General features: G+C 42.1%; 1 long non-coding RNA gene across 2 annotated transcripts in view; it reads right to left on the bottom strand.

The window, feature by feature from the left end:
* LOC126951987 (uncharacterized) overlaps positions 1-17,891 on the bottom strand; it is a 272,298-nt gene that overhangs the window by 192,345 nt on the left and 62,062 nt on the right. For both annotated transcript variants that reach the window (XR_007724756.1, XR_007724757.1), the window contains exon 2: positions 10,065-10,182. This is a non-coding gene — a long non-coding RNA (uncharacterized LOC126951987). The remainder of the gene's footprint in view (positions 1-10,064; positions 10,183-17,891) is intronic.

Here is a 17,891-nt window from a genome sequence, read left to right as displayed (position 1 = left end):
TGGATCAGAAAAGATGACACATGAGACGTCCACAGAGCAGCAGATGAGGGGTCATCCCAACCCTGGGCACAGGTTAATTGGTGTGTGGCAAATTGGTAGTATTGGTAGAGAAGCCTGGAGAGTTTATCAAGTCCAGAAAAGATAGACAGGACCAATGACTACATCAGTACGTGGGCAGTCAGCCAGAGTGGAGGCATGTCTGAGACCTGTCCTTGGGAACAGGAGGCTGAAGAAATAGCTCAGACTCCTATAAAAGTAGACCGGGAGAACCCCATCCCAGTCCAGGGCGATGTGATTTATACACCTGCAAAGGCTGAGAGAAGGAAATGTGTTGCAGAAGGCATTTTCTTTCTTTGGTTTTTTGGTTTGGTTTTGTTTGTTTCTGGTTTTTTGGTTTTTTTTTTTTTTTTTTTTTTTTTTTTTTTTTTTTTTTTTTTGAGTTTTGCTATTTTTGCCCAGGCTATAGTGCAATGACATGATCTCAACTCAGCTCACTGCAACCTCCGTCTCCCGGGTTCAAGCAATTCTCCTGCCCTAGCCTAGTAGCTGGGATTACAGGCGTGTGCCACCACACCTGGCTAATTTTGTATTTTTAGTAGAGATGGGGTTTCACCATGTTGGCCAGGCTGGTCTCAAACTCCTGACCTCAGGTGATCCAGCAGCCTCAGCCTCCCAAAGTGTTGGTATTACAGGCGTTAGCCACCGTGCCCGGCTGAGAAGGCATTTTTATAGCAAAGATAGCACGACCCTAACACCACATAATAAGACACTGGAAAAATATGGGCCTCCATAACTTCTCATGAAATAGAAGAGTCATTCAATTCAGGCCTTGAATTTATTAAAGACTTGAATGCATTTTAAATAAAACAAAAGTAGAGACTCAGGCTAAGGATGAGGTTTGCCTCTAGCCATCCATGAGTGAAGACTGTGTTGAACCCTAACTGCGTGGAAGTATTTTGTCCATGATAATGTAATATTTAGACCTAAATTAATCATTTAACAAACCAGTAGGGACTTAGCTCCTACTTCTTTTGAAGGGTGTTCTCAAATAATTTGTTTTGGCTTTTTTTGTTTGTTTTGTTTTGTTTTCTGAGATGGAGTCTTGCTCTGTCGCCCAGACTGGAGTGCAGTGGCCGGATCTCAGCTCACTGCAAGCTCCCCATCCCGGGTTCGAGCCATTCTCCTGCCTCAGCCTCCCAAATAGCTGGGACTACAGGCGCCCGCCACCACGCCCGGCTAATTTTTTGTATTTTTAGTGGAGACGGGGTTTCACCGTGTTAGCCAGGATGGTCCCTCCTGACCTCGTGATCCGCCCACTTCAGCCTCCCAAAGTGCTGGGATTACAGGCGTGAGCCACCAGGCCTAGCCCTGTTATTTTTTTTTTCTGTGCCAGATTATGGAGTGACGCTTCCCTGCTCCCACTAGCACCACCACCAGCAGCACCACGTCTGCCAATTAGACACGTTGCCCAGTCTAGGTGCCTAGACAGAGACCAAGGCAGTTTATTTATGTTGCGTATGTCGACTTCAAAAAGGTCCCAGCCTTATTCAGTCTTGTCAAATATCCCAGTCTTACAAAATGGATCCTAAACAAAACTCATCCTTTGGGGTCTTTTGGAGTCATCCAAAAAACCAACCAACCAACCAACCAACCAACAAACCTGACGTTGGCACTGAGCTCAGTCTTTGACTTGGCAGATGAGTAAGAATGAGACATGTGATTCCCCTCTCCACCTTTTATCCCTCATTCCTTTGCTCCCTCTCTTCCTGCTTGCTCCTTCTACTACTTTAGGTTAATAGATGATTATTTCCATGAAAGCAAGCCTGCTCAAAGCTTCAGAAATCTTGCAAGAAATTGTTATTGTGATTCAATCTTTCAAACTTTGCAGTGTTAATAATCCCTTTAGACTCATAAAGAGCTTATTGGAACCAGCATTGGAATTAATTGAATTTGTAGTCTCACCAAACACAGACAGCAACTCTATTATTACTATTCAGATTACTGTGGTAGGTTTTGATATTTTTACATTCTTTATATTAAAGGGGCAGTATCAAATTAAAGACACAGCAGCCTTAAGTCTATTCTGTATCCTCATTCATAGTTCTTCCTGTGGCTCAATCAAAAGCAAGATATAAACCATGCATTTACTTAGTGTCTACATGTTTGTTATTAATGCCTCTAAATTAGTAACAATACAGCCTTCCATTTCATAGTTTATTTTTAGGCATTTTTTGTTCCTATTAGAATTCTTCTCTTTAGGGAAGGCTTACTTTTTGTGTCCTAGTTCATTTTTTATTTGGCAATATTTTCCACTTCCTTTCCAGATTCTTGTTACTTATGTAGTTTGGCTTTCATAACCTAATAGAAAGATCAGCTTCTCAATGCTAGGGACAGCTTGCACAGATTTTTTTTTTTTTTTTTTTTTTTTTTTTTTTGAGATGGAGTCTCGCTGTGTCACCAAGTTGGAGTGCAGTGGCACGATCTCGGCTCACTGTAACCTCCACCTCCAGGATTCAAGCAATTATCCTGCCTCAGCCTCCCAAGTGGCTGGGACTATAGGCTCGCACTACCACACTCAGCTAATTTTTGTATTTTTAATAGAGACAGGGTTTCACCATGTTGGGCAGGATGGTCTCGATCTCTTGACCTCCTGATCTGCCCGCCTCGGCCTCCCAAAGTGTTGGGATTACAGGCATGAGCCACTGCCCCTGGCCTTGCACAGATATTTCTACTGCAAGATATAACAGAATGGACTTGGAGCAAAAAGACCTACATCGTGGTCCCCACACACCAATAACTACCTTTATAGCTCCTCAGCATCAGTTTACTGCTTTGGGAAGAAAAAAAAAAAAAGGCCAGCATAGTGGTTCATACCTGTAATCCCAGCACTTTGGGAGGCCCAGGCAGGAGGATCACTTAAGCCCAGGAGTTCAATCAATACCATATTGGACAACATGGTGTGATCCTGTCTGTACTAAACATACAAAAATTAGCAGGGCATGGTGGTGCACACCTGTGGTCCTAGCTACTTGGGAGGCTGAGGTGGGAGGATTGCTTGAGCCTGGGAGGTCAAGGCTGCAGTGAACTAGGGTCACAGCACTGCACTTCAGCCTGAGTGACAGAACAAGATCCTGTCTCAAAGAAAAAAGAATCCAAAGAGGAAGGCTGATTTCTAACATCGCTATCATCTCTGAATTATTTCTAAGTCTCTACCTTTTATGATTATAATTATATGGTGCTATAAAAGACCTATAAATACCTCTTTCTGCAGTGAATCATAAATAGTTCTGTTTTCTTATTTATTGTACTCCTTATTGCTTTAGGAGGATAAGGAAGACTTTCGTTCCCACAATTGCTTGTTTTCTAGCATACTGTCTTTTGGGAAAGATTTTTGCCTTAAAACTTGAATGTGTGTGTGCTCATGTGTGTGTATTTGGTGTGTGGGGTTTATTGCCTGTGATGGGTATATATTTGTACATATGTTGAGGGAGGAGGTTACAGAGAGAAGAAAAGGAATACTGTTTATAAGAATTTTGTGTAGCCACTACTGTCCTAAGTTTCAACAAGTCAAAACAATTTTGAGACAATATACATCTTGGGCACAAAAACTGTGTCCCATTCTTTATGGGTGCTTCTAGATGGCAGGTAATCATATAAACCAACCAGTCTCATCAATCATCGACTCCTTAGTGAGCATCTGCTAAGGGATTGGCCTTGGCAGTAGGTGTTGTAAGTAAGTCATACTTCCTTACTCACCCTTGACAAGTTCATACCCCAGTTGAAGGATACAGAATCAGAATTTTGGGCTTCCAAGAGTTAGCAAAGTTCTTCCAGTCCAACCTCTATCCCATGAAATCATTATAAAGATTAATGACAACCCAAAAGAGATCATTTTATAGTAGAAAATCCAGGCACACTCCACAAGGCAGGACTTAGAAGACTGGCCATTTACTCCCTCATTCCACCAAATCTGTGCTTTGTTTACAGAGGTTTGTAAAAATGAAAAAGTAATACCCACACTATAAGCCCAACTAAAGTTGAAAGAGAGGGCTGTTATGCATTGATGAAGCACATTCCTTACATTCCCCTTCTCTCAAAAAGCTAAAGATCAGTTTCCACCACTGGTTGATTTGTTGCGAAGACCGAGGAGAGAAGGCAAGCGTGACCGCGTGGATTGGAGAAACCGCCGCCTCACTGAGCAATTTCACGTAGTTGCCCTCCCTCTAGTGGTCAAAGTAGAGATGGCAGCTCTCCGGTTCAGTCTTAAGAGTCCGGCTGAAGAAGGAATAGGGGTTACCCAACCCCCAAAGTTTTGCCTATCTATTTTGGAACCTCAATGCTAAGTTGTAGAACAAGTTGCCTTACAAAGACTTTTCCTTAATTAGAACATCTTGCTTGTTTATAATGATCATGGCACTTACAAAAGACCTTATGTCTTTGAGACACTGCTTGGCAAGACTTTTCCAATGTTTACCAAATCTATTTTGTATCCCATGCTAATAATAGTCCAGTGGGTCCCCAGGCAGAGGGATGGAGACAGAGGACTTCTCGTTTCTTCTATTGCTCAGTATTCTGCCTTGAGAATGTGAAAGACCTCTTAGTTTCTGTGAAAGGACTGAAACAGAGCTCAAAGTTTCCCAAATGCTGCTATTTTGGGAAACGTTTATTTCAAGGGCTAAATTGTCATCTTTTGACAAATCAACATTGAGCAATGCTCTGCACTTTGTAACACACACACTTTAAACTATTCCTTTAAAAGAAACTTTGAAATGAATGCCAAATCATTGTATCCACAATATAATTATATTCTTTGGGTGGTAGCTTTTTAGTTCCAGAAGGAACAAGAGAGGTATATTCTGATCTGAGAGGGTGAGATTGATGTCCAGCACTGATAGCAACTGTTCCGAGGTCACTCAGCTGGACTTTTCCTCACTGTGTAACCCTGACTGTACTGGGTGACTAAAAATAAAATTGAGAGTGAGTGGATATGCCTACAATATCTATCATCAACATAATCCAAAAAAATAAGTAATCATTTTGTTTCATTTTGTTGATGTGGCCATAAAGAATGTGCTGTGTTTATTTTTTCACTCCTTAAGTCTGATTTTGGTCATCCAGGAGACATAGCCACCATCATTCATTTTGGCATAAAGTTATGTGGCAATTTATATAGAGACCTGGGAACTAACTGGTTAGGTTTGATGTTATCCAAGAGCTGTTTAATTTATGTGAGTCTTTGAAAGTCAATCAGACATGTTTCTGTGTGCAGGCTACGTGTTTGACGCTAAGGGTCTCCTTTTTTAATTGAGTTGTAATGGGGAAAAAAAGACCAGGATTTCTTTTTCTCAATAGTGATAACTCTACAGTTCTAAGTGGCATAATCCTTTATTGCAACATATTCTATATGCTTTGAATAACTATTATTACCAAGTCTTTCTCCCTACTTGGGAAATGGTGGCATTATCATCTGTTTATGAAGAGCTTTGCAATAGCTCTTTTCATAGCAAAGAGAAATGACCATTGAAAATAGCTAGCACATATTGACAGCTTAACATGTACCAGCCAGTATTTAAAGGCCTTAGCCCTGTTAACTCATTTATTCCATAAAATAGACCTACTATGCAACTGCCATTGATATCCCCACTAAACAGAAATGGACCTTCAGTTTCATCAAGGTATCTCCACATTATCTCACTAATTATGACAGTATCCTTGTGAGACTCTTAAATGCTTCATTTTGTATATTCTTTATTAATAGCTATATTGTATACATATGACATAGGACTATGTTTCTTTTTTTAAAATGTATCTGTCATAGTTGCTGCCTTGAGTTCCTTGAGGGCAGAGTCTGTATTTTAGTTCTTTAGATTTTCCTATTATAAGTAACTTCATTATGTGCAGTGCATGGCTTTTCTGAATCAAATTTATTTATTTGTAAATTTACTACTGAAATTTTGCTAATCACTAGAAAGGTTTGTGCCATAAAGATTCCCTGTTTCCAAAGAAGAAAAGAGAATTGCATTGGAAGTTTATAAAGTAGCAATTAAATTTAACTCTGAGGGTATAAAACTGCTGCCTTCCACTATGAAAATACTTTGGAATAGTGCATACTGAGGGGAAAGAAGTTGGAGAAAGTTCTCTGATGTGACTATGTTAAGAAACAAAAAAAAAAAGTCAAAGTACATGCTTCGGTGCTAGAAAAATTAATAAGGGTGAACAGTAATCATGAATCAGCTCCTGAGGGGCCTAGAGTTGTAACTCTAGGAAATTTGAATTGAAGCCAAACTTAGAGGGGCGACACATCTCTCAGGTTTTGGAGAACACCAAGACATCTATTCCCAGGACATGGAATACTTTGCCAGAAATAACTGACTACATATACTATGAAGTTACTGTTATTTTTTAAACCAGTTTCCAAAACTTCAACTTATGTTTTCTCCAAAGCACAGACATACACCCACAAACATATCTGCTGCTTTTTTTTTCCTGAGACAAGAGTCTCGCTCTGTCACCCAGGTTGGAGTGCAGTGGCTCAATCTCAGCTCAGTGTAACCTCTGCCTCCCGGGTTCAAGTGATTCTCCTACCTCAACCTCCCAAGTAGCTGGGATTACAGGCACCTGCCATCATGCCCGGCTAATTTTTGTATTTTTTGTAGAGACAGAGTTTCACCATGTAGGCCAGGCTGGTCTTGAACTTCTGACCTCAGGTGATCTGCTCACCTCGGCCTCCCAAAGTGCTAGGATTACAGGAGTGAGCCACCGCAGCTGGCCACACACCTGCTTCATACTTTAACTTCAACTTACGTTTTCTCCAAAGCACAGAAATGCACCTACAAACACACTTGTTTCTTTATACTTTGGTTTATGCATCCGGCCTTGGGAATGAGGAAAATCACTTTACCTTTACTGTTGCTGTGTCCATGTACTTCCAAAATTTAGATGAAAATAGTCTAGCAAACAGATCATTTTATTCCAACATGCATTTATGTATCCATTGAACAAACAATTTTTTTTTTTTTTTTTTTTTTTTTTGAGAAGGAGTCTCACTCTGTCACCCAGGCTGTAGTGCAGTGGCCTGGTCTCAGCTCACTGCAACTTCCACCTCCCGGGTTCAAGCAATTCTCCCCCTCAGCCTCCCAAGTAGCTGGGACTACAGGCACCCGCCACCACGCCCTGCTAATTTCTGTATTTTCAGTAGAGACAGGGTTTCACCATGTTGGCCAGGTTGATCTGGTACTCCTGACCTCCGGTGATCCGCCAGCCTCAGCCTCCCAAAGTGCTGGGATTACAGGCATAAGCCACCACGCCTGGCCTGAATAAACCTTTATGAGCAACTTCTCTAAGAGGGTTCTTGGTTGGAAACCAACCTCAAGAAAGCAAAGTCCCGCCTCCAAAAATGTGACAGCCTAGGTCCACCAAGACATAAACACTATTGGCACAACATGCTGTAGAATAGATGTGATGGTGCAAAGAAGGGAGAGTGTGTCTCCAGCTACAAACATCCAGAAGGATTTCATGGGGAAGGTGGGCCAGTAGCTGATCACTGAAGAATGTTTAGAAACTTAAACATGCAAAGTTGGAGGAAGACTTCCAGACAGAGCTAACCACGTGAGCAAAGGCTCCAATTCATAGGGGATTTGAGAGGCATAGACAGGAAAAAACAGTCCTGCTTGAAAGGGAATAATGGGAAGTGAGAATGGTCAAGTAATTTTGGAATCAGGCTGAATGTTTCAATCTATTTGTATAGTGTTCTGTAGCCACTGCTTAAAATGAAGGACAGGCCAGGCGTGGTGGCTCACGCCTGTAATCCTAGCACTTTGGGAGGCTGAGGCAGGTGGATCACCTGAGGTCAGGAGTTCGAGACCAGCCTGACCAATGTGGCAAAACTCCGGGTCTACTAAAAGTACAAAAATTAGCCGGGAGTGGTGGCGCGTGCCTGTAATCCCAGCTACCCAGGAGGCTGAGGCAGGAGAATCACTTGAACCCGGGAGGTCAAGGTTGCAGTGAGCCGAGATCACACCACTGCACTACAGCCTGGGCAACAAAGCAAGACTCCATCTCAAAAAAAAAAAAAAAAATTAAGAACAAAGTCAGAGTGAAAAGCCTGATTTAGAAGAAAGCCCATACTGTGCATGCAACAAACATTCAAATCATTCCAGGAACTACAGGCAGAACAAAGAAAGAAGTACCTTCCCACACAACTGAAGGGAATGTTTTGGGGACATGGATATCAGCAAGAAAATTAGGACAAGTGCTACATAAGAGCTTGCCACTGTCCCTTAAGAGGTGACAGGAAGGCTCAACTTGATACCAAGCTGAATCTCTAAAGAATTGGATGTAGGCACTTTAAATAGGGAAGCTTTGGCTCTGGAAATGTTTCTGAATGACTGCAACTTTATTGGTCCTCGGGCACAAGGTCAAGACCCAATCTTTCTATCTGGCTCTACGATCACAATGAGGATACTTGTTATTTAGCAACGGCGAAGACTGGTTTTGAGTGAAACTGGTGGGCAGGAGAGTGAGAGCATCTTCCACTGATCAACTGAAGAAATATAACATCAGAATGAGAGATTCATTCCTTTCCCCCTAAAAAAAGCAAAGTTTGTTTTTCTCTTGAGTTTTAAATAATCTAGAGAAAAACAGCAGCAACAACAGAAAAAAAAAAAAACCTAGATGCAATGTGTGAGCACAATGAGACCGTTAGAAAATTGAGGAGATCCTTGGTTAATGCTTTAGTTTCAGTGCTCATTTTCCTGAAAAATATTGCTTTTCCACTCCTCAAGAAATAAAACATTTAATATAAATAAAAATAAAAGCCTGGCCAAAAAAGATGAACAAGACTTTGAGGCCAGAGTGTCCTTTGCCTGGTTCCAGCCATAACCACTACTTACTTAAAGTTCATATGGAGTCCACTTAGCTCCATGTATTCTGGAAGATTCTCTCTGGGTTTCCGAAGGGCTGCCTGCATCAATCTGGGATTACTTCCTACACACAGCATTTTATCACCTCTAATGCTTCGTGTCACTGAGGCACTTGAATTCGGTCCACAAGTAACGATTCTTGGCTGCTGCCTATGTTTCTATAGTTGTGTTTCAAGCACGAATATTCATTTACAAAGCTCACAGCTATTGCACACCTACTATGTGCCAGGTACTCAGAGTACTTCTTTATTATTTCTTCATTATTCTCACAACCCAAAATTCTGCAGATATGCCTACTGATATAATTTACAATTGAATTTCAAATTCATCCAAGATGACGACAGCCATGTTTCAGGTTTTGGTTGAAAGAGTATTTGACTGGGGAAGGTGGGGACACAAAATGAAAAAGGGAGACACGTACACTAAAAGATAAGAACAGCAGCTGTGCCACCATTTGAAACACCAGGAGATTACCTCATAACAGAATTATCCAAAAGCATTGCATTTTACGCCCTCTAGCTTCAAGTAAACAATTAATTCTTGGGAACCTCAGATAAAGTACTCATTTTACGATTTTCTATTCTAGTGATGGTGATATTTTCAAGGATAGCACTGAGTTGGCCTGAATTATCTACTATCAAGATGGGCAAGAAAACATACCTTTTCTGCGTCTACATAACATGAAGTGAAACAGAAATTCTAGCAGTGAGCTTCTTGATTTACTGATCAATCAACGGGACCGCAACAGAGAAAGTTTCAAGGTCAGCTGATTCTTGGCACAGATACAATAAACTGATGACTTTCCATCTTCCTCCTAACAGTCTCAGAACTAATATTTATCTTAGCCAAGTTTGTTACTAAATACATTCCCAATGTGGTATTAAGTCTATCAGTCCAGCTCTCATAAGCTCTGCTCAAAAAAAAAAAAAAAAAAAAAAATGAACAATCCCAGTTGTTTTTTGTTTCCAAAAAACAAAATCAAGAATTACCAATAATCAAGGAAAAATCAGCAGGCTTCACACAGAACAAAAAAGTGTGGAGCTATATAAATGGCCAGTGATTTTAAATATGTTATTAGTAATTGTTAATAAATGTTTATTGAATGCCTACCATATATTGCATTGGGGACAAAAAAATATTTACCTATTCATTCAGCAGATGAATATTGACACCCATTCACATCCTAGGCTCTCTGCTGTGGTCAATGCTGAGAGACAGGGCACAATTTCTTTCTTTGCAAGGACTTTAAGCTGATTGGAGCCTAGAATACAGAAAACATTCCAATTAACAGAGGAAAGAAATGGGCAATAAATGCTAGAGGGATTCTGGGGTGGGAGGCACCTCAAAGCTCAAAAACTCGAGAACAATTTTATGTACAACATGAGACTAGAGCTCAGTGGGTGGACAAGAGACCTCACTCTACTCTGACTCCCTTCACCCACTCCCCACTTTACCATGAAAATGAAATATGCTCTTCCTGGAATTTTGCTTCCATCATGTGATGAATTCAAGGCTCTTCTCTAATTGTCCCCAAATTCTCTGTCAGGGCAACCAGAGCCAAGCAGAACCATGTTGAAGGAAGAATGAGAAACTGACCAGTGAGTCCAAAATGAATGAGGAAGGCTTTTGGGGACATTCATCTGCTTCCCCACCTGAACCCATGGGCTCTCTGATGAAAATGAAGGTGAACTGGCTCAAAACATGAATCTACATGATTTATAAACCTCAATCCTGAGGGCTGGATGCCATTTACGCAACTTGGGATTGCAACAAAACTCGAATTACAAATTGCAAAATGATATAAAAATACAAATTGCAAAATGTCAGGATAAAGGTCGAAAATCCCCCTGCAAACCTTCCAACAATAGCAAAGCAGAAATAAATAAAATAATTGAGAAAGAGACCCCCTAAAAATGGATGAAGTAATGTCAAGTGGCAGAAAATTTTGAAATAAAAAGTTTAGCAGTAAAAGTAAAATCTGTGAGTACATCTAAACACCATTTCCACCCCCTCCCAACCTCTCTGAGAAAACCAGGAGAAAAAGAATTGGCATTCATCAACTTAAAGTCTAAGAAAGCGGTGCATGTGGCTCACCAGGAGGCAGAAAGGCAGAGATATTTAGGAGTTCATGGGCCCAAATCTACTATGACAATTTTGAATGAAGAGCAGAGTTCACTCCAAAAATAAAAGGAAACAACAAAACTGCACACTGCCAACTCAGTTATGCATTTTTAAAGTGCTAAAACTAGCGAAGGGAAGGTTTACGGCCTCAAATTTTTCTCCTTAATATTTGTTTATTTATTTACTTTTACTTCAAGACAGGATCTCACTCTGTCACCCAGGCTGCAGTGCAGTGGTGCAATCTCAGCTCCTGGGCTCAAGTGATCCTCCCACCTCAGCCTCTCAAGTAGCTGGGACCACGGATGTGCACCACCACAGCTGACTAATCTGTATTTTTGGTAGAGACAGGGTTTCGCCATGTCACCCTCGCTGGTCTCAAACTCCTGGACTCAAATGATCTACCTGCCCCGGCCTCCCAAAGTGCTGGGATTACAGGCATGAGCCATCATGCCAGGCCAAAAACTTCTTTTTTAAATGGAGGCAAATATCAACTGAATTCAAAATGGCAATTTCAAACAAACAAAAAAAAATTTTATATATATATATTCCCCCGATCAAATGTAATTGATTAGGCAAAACAACATTGCTAAGGAGTAGGGCGGTCTTGAAACCTATTAGCAGTGGGGAAATGGCAAACCACCGGAGAGCAATAATGTCTGGGGGGTAAAGAAGAGTGCAGAGCCTGAAGAGACAGAGAGAGATCTGTAATGTATCTTCAGTCTTAGAACTCAGAACTCCAGTTCTTATGGAGGAATCATTTTCTTAGGTTTATTAATTCTCCCTCTCCCTCTCTCTCTGCCTCTCATAGACATACACGCACACTCACATACACCCTGATCCCCAGTTTGCCCATTCCTCTGAGTAAATTCACTTCTCATTTCCATTCCCACATCTATGCCAAATGTGTTCTGATAATGACATTATACTCTAATTAGTCATAATGTTCCTGCAAAATTAATTGATTAGTTCCTTAACAAACAGCTAGGTCCAGGGAATATGATGCATAGGACAGATCTGTTTTGATAAGGTGAGAAAAAGAGAAAAATAAGAAAATGTGCAGCTGCCAACACCTGTAATATCATTCCCTGCATTTCCTAGACCCTGTTCAGCTAAATTCTCAAAGACCTGATAGCCCCAGGTTTGACGCTGTTTGGGTCCTGAGCCAGCTCCAACAAGGAGAGGAAGCTCATTAGGTGGTAGAGTAACCATGGGAGTCAGTCTATCTACTGTAGACTATCCACCCAAACAAGTTTATCTTCCAAGATTTGATCCAGGATTGGAAAACAGTGATGGTTTTGTCTCTGCAACGTTATATTCCCACTTGTTCTGGGCCTACCCGAGAATGGCAATACAGAAAGCCTTCCCAGGCACAAAGATCCTTGCTCACACAATGGCTCAAAACCTTCCCATATGAGGCTTTGAACCCATGTCTCTCTCTCTTTCCTTCAGGGGATCTTCATGTACCCCTTCCTATTCCACACACACACCCTTCTCCTTGTAAGCCTCAATACTGAATAACCCTCTCTCAACTGCACATGTCCAGTTAGACCTTTTCCTCCTTTTCCTCTGCCCCTGGCATACTTACTCCGCTCAGGTGCAGTGTCTGCAGCCATGTCGCTCTATTATACAACTCCATGGACAGTGACCATGTGATTCTATTCTCACTGCCTTGAACCTCTCTGGCTCCAGCATAGTCAGTTTTTTTGTTTTGGTTTGGTTTTTTTGAGATGGAGTCTCTCTCTGTCACCCAGGCTGGAGTGCAGTGGCGCGATCTCGGCTCACTGCAACATCTGCCTCCCAGGTTCAAGCCATTCTCCTGCCTCAGCCCCCTGAGTATCTGGGACTACAGGTGCCTGTCACCACGCCCGGCTAATTTTTGTATTTTTGGTAGAGACAGGGTTTCTTCATGTTGACCAGGATGGTCTCAATCTCCTGACCTCGTGATCCACCCACCTCGGCCTCCCAAAGTGCTGGGATTACAGGCATGAGCCACCGCACCAGACCCATAGTCAGCTTTTGAACAATATTTTGCTTGTGCTAGTCCTTCTTTGGGGTTTGCCTCTAGACTCATCAGTTGTGGCCATAGGATTCATATGGACAGAATATGCTCCTGTTTATCTGGCATTGGCAATACGAAACATGTCCTTACAGACTCGGAAATACCCTAGTCCTTGCCCCAAGAAGACCTAATCCTCCTGCAGACATACCCACCTTACTCTCTCCCTAAATGCCCCTCCCTCATCTGCTTTATGAGGCCTCAAATCCCTTACTCAACACTCTATGCTTCTCAATGAAAAGTGAAAGGAAATAATTCAAATATTCACAAGAATAGAAACCCATGGGCTGAAATTCACATGATGCCTCAGATCAGATTATCCTCTGAGAGCAGGCTGTAGAGAAAGAAGAGTGAGACAATGGAAGTCCTATGTGCTTAAAGAGTGGGATGGACAATTTGCATATGGAATCAGAGTCACTCTCGCACTTGATCGCAGACCTCATCAGGGCAACAAGACCTACAGAAACAACCCCACACTGGCTTGGCCTCTTGTCCCAACTCTAAATTGCTGTTACCTTGATAAACCTCTGTGTCCCTATCCGTGAAATGAAGGCTTAGACAAGAGGATCTCTAAGATCTTTTGCATTATAAAAAGCCTGCAATTATGCTGATTTTTTAGGGGAGGAGACAATGTATTTGGATGGAGCCTTTGAAATCACTGTGGAGGGGAAAGGTACCATTTAGTACACAAAAGTAGCCATTTATCTTATTTTTATGTAAAAATGTATTTACTTAATTTTGTTCTTTTAATTTATTAAAAGATACCCTATTAATATTTGCTGGAAGACATGAGAGTGGCTTTCAAATACATGAAAGGCTCCCACAGGGATGCCCTCTTTCTCAAGATCAGTTGTCCCATATCTCTCCATAAGACAAAACTAAAACTAATAGGTAGAAGACAGACTTAAGTTTAATATGGAAGAAATATTTTATTCATTTGGGGGATGGTCCAAATATAGAATCCATTGATTGAGGGACTAATAGAATTACCAGGATCTATGTTTATCAGAAATATTTAAGCATGGGGTAAGCAAACAGATCGTACTGATATGGTGGTCACAGGTGGTCAGGGCAGAAATGGAGGTCTGGACTACATCTGTCAATCATGGGCATCTATGGTTTCATGAACATTTTACCCCCATAAACACATTGCTTTCCTCCAAGAAGATTCCTGAGAATGAGAATGTTTGCTTCTGCAAGAATTATTTGATGACAGCTCTTGCACCAACTTTCTTGGATAGAGAATCCTTCCCAAAGCTTCTCACTGCTGCCTACCTCAGCCAACAGCCTGTCCAACAGAAGGGCTTTTTAGCACTCAGATAAAAGCCTCCTGTGTGCAAAGTGCCCATTGTTCATTAGTGAAATGTGACTTGCACCTGCTTCGTGGAGGTGTACGGCTTTCACTGTGTCCCTCTCGGTTTCTGCAGGCTGTAGCAAAATCATAGGGCCAGTCACTTTGGTGACAAAGGAAGCCACGCTCTGCCAGTCAAAACCTGGACCAGCTGTGCTGGTCCTGTGTGAACCAGGTGCCTACTGCTTCCCCAGGAACCTGCTGCCAAGTCTTGGCAGCGGGTAAACCAGCAGCTGCTCCTCCAGCTTCAGTCTTGTATATTTCTCTCCTCCTTGGCCTAAGAATCTAAGCATGTCCCCTGGGAGGCCTGCTACAAAGAAGAAGAAAGAGAACTTTGAAAGAGGGAGATCCAAGGGTTATGATCCAAGGGAGATCCAGATGGTTGACCAACGGCACAAAAAAGGAGAAAATGTAGTCGACATGAGAATAAGACAAATATCAACCAGTCTCACCTTCCCATTTTGTGATCACATCATCCTCAAGATAGGAGAAATTCACAACAGAAAAACAGGGATCACGGCAAGAAAAGAAATTGCTTGTTGATCATATCATTGATATTATTATTGAAGATCTAGACTCATAGATTTTAAATCCATGCCAACACTGATCCAGATAAAACCATCATTACGAAAACTACCAACCTCAACTTAGATGATCAGGCAGTACCATCTGCCCTGCAAGATGCTTACTTTCAGGACTTCTCGTGAATTCATATGGACAACAGCTTCAGGAATAAGATTAGCATTGGTTCCTATGTGTTTTCCTGGTTATAGATTCACTCCGCGTGATGACTCAAGAAACATTATCAGGCTATAACTAAATGTATGGATGCGGTTCTTAAATTGTATATTGTCTGTCTTTTTTCTAGAAAATATTTAAACACCAGTAGGCTGCTCAATTGTCTATGCCCCTTAAGCCCCACTATCTCCTCATTGGATCTTAATGATGTTATTGAACTAGGTGGACCAGGAATGAACAACAAATTTGCCAAGTGAGTTACTTCCTGTCTCAAAAGGGCTCTTCCGTGCACATTGCCCTTGGAGAGGGGGTGAAGTGCTGGTTCCGGAGCAGTCAACCCCAAGTCAGGAGCAGGTGGGGGAGGCTGGAGGCGAGTGTAAAAGACACTGCTGTGTAGTGACTCATTCTTCCACTGACTTCATTTGCTTCTGTGTGTTCAGTCAGTTGGACAGCTGTGTTGGCCATGTGAAGTCAGAGAATTTTTTTGTTCCAATGACAGGAAGATGGGGGGAGATAGAGGGGGACAGATAAAACAGTGGGTGTGTGTGTGTGGAGAGCCATAATTGCTACATGACTTCAGCTTCTCTGACTGGCTAAGTTACCACATTAGTCACCAGCCCTCAAAGGGTGACACAAGCCTGGGTGGACTCAACACGAAGTGAGACAGGCCTGGCATTTGCAGTCCAGGTTTGGGAAATGGCTCTCACTGTGTCCCAGGGAAGTGAGGGACAAATGTCTACAGTTAAAGAAAATGATCTTTAAGCTGGAAAATGAGGAAAATCAGGCTACTTAAAAAATACGTAAAACAAGGACCTTGCTCTCAAAATGCCCACAGTTTAGGGGGAGGGACACCCCCTGATTAGCCAGAAATATAAGCAACACTCTGGGATCACAGAGAGGGAGTAACTCTGGATCACTGGAGACTAGCAAAGCAATGTAAGTGTAGCCCCAGCCCACCCATTCTTTCTAAAGTCACGCGGTCATTCCACCCTATCCTCTTCTTTATCTCTGATTGGCACTCGCCCTCTCCTGTTTTTTTTGCAAAGACAAAGCCAAACCTCTGACACTCACTTCAAATCTTCAGCCCAGGTCTCAACCGTCTTATACGGGGTCAACACACTATGACTTGCAGGCTAAATTTAGCCCACCACCTGTTTTAAATAAAGTTTTATTAGAACACACCATTTGTTTAATGTATATGGCTGCTTTTATGCTATAATGAGAATAGTAAGTTGTGAATGAGTCTCTAGGGCCCACAAAGCCTAAACTATTGGCTATCCAGCTTTTCAGAAAAACAGTTTGCTTACCCCTATTTTAGTGAATAGTAAAAAACAGTATTTCTCACTTATGTGATGAGTTCCCTCAACATTTTGACCCAGCACCTATTAAAAAGTCTATACCTGTTTCTGTTGCCATCTATGCCTATGTAGACCAAGTAGATAAAGGTGCTTCCTCTCCCATTCAAGACCAATTCGTCCATTCTGGCCCTTGGTGCCATCGCCTCTCCTTCTTTCCAGATGTTTTCTCTCATATCTTTAACCTAAAATCAGGGTTAATAACACTAAACACTCTCCTCTTTGGGATTCATCTTTACCTTGCTTTTTACTATGTTCTCTCTGGATTAGAGCATCTCTTCTCTGACAGCATCATCAAATCGTATGTCTGTGTTCTCCTCTATTGTCATTTTTGACTTGTAGTCCAGTGATCTGCCAATCTCTGCACCTCACTATCCTGTGGGAGCCACAAAAGTATCATGTCCAAAGCGAAACTCAACATCTTCCTCAGGAAAACTTCTCCCCCTTGGACTTCTCTGTCTCTGCTACTGATAACACCAACCACCTAGAAATCTGCTAGTCGGCTTTCCCTTCACACCATACACACAACGAGACAAAGATGCCTTTGAATCTACCATCTCAATTCCCCCTGCTCGAGTAAATGATCAATGCTCATTCTCCCACAACCTGCCCTGGGCTGGCTCCTTCTTCTCTCACCTGCACAACTGCAATGGCCTCTTCTCCAGCAGATTGTCCTGCCTCCTGTCTCATTATCCTCCAGTCCAGTCTCCCTACTCTTGCTTGAAGGCTACCATCCATGTAAATCAGACCGTTCCTCATTCCTGTTTAAGATCCTTTACTTACTCTATATGCATGGCCTGTAAAATAAGTTGTAAGTCCCTTAGCTAAAACTTCTCCATGGTGTGATCTTTAGCTCTCTTACCAGTCTTATCTCCTATATCCCTGCCGTAGGCCAGTAACACAACCTAATCCCACCATGGTCTTTTTTTTTTTTTTTTTTTTTTTTTTTTTTTTTTGTGAGACGGAGTCTCACTCTGTCGCCCAGGCTAGAGTGCGTGATCTGGACTCACTGCAACCTCCACCTCCTGGGTTCAAGCAATTCTTGTGCCTCAGCCTCCCGAGTAGCTGGGATTACAGGTGAGTGCCACCATGCCCGGCTAATTTTTATATTTTTAGTAGAGACAGGGTTTCACCATGTTGGCCAGCCTGGTCTCGAACTCCTGACTTCAGATGATCCACCCGCCTTGGCCTCCCAAAGTGATGGGATTACAGGTGCGAACCACCACACCCAGCCACCACCGTCCTTTTTTGAACGCACCAGTTCATAAAGACAAGCCACAAATACCCGCTGGGTTCTAGAGCTCTCCCTCTGGATGAACCCCAGCCCTGTTGCCTGATCCATACCTGAC

The sequence above is a fragment of the Macaca thibetana genome, chromosome 4 (assembly GCF_024542745.1).
Source record: "Macaca thibetana thibetana isolate TM-01 chromosome 4, ASM2454274v1, whole genome shotgun sequence".
NCBI lineage: Eukaryota > Metazoa > Chordata > Mammalia > Primates > Cercopithecidae > Macaca > Macaca thibetana.
Note: the sequence above shows the minus strand (reverse complement) of the source record. Positions and strands in the feature narration are given on the sequence as shown.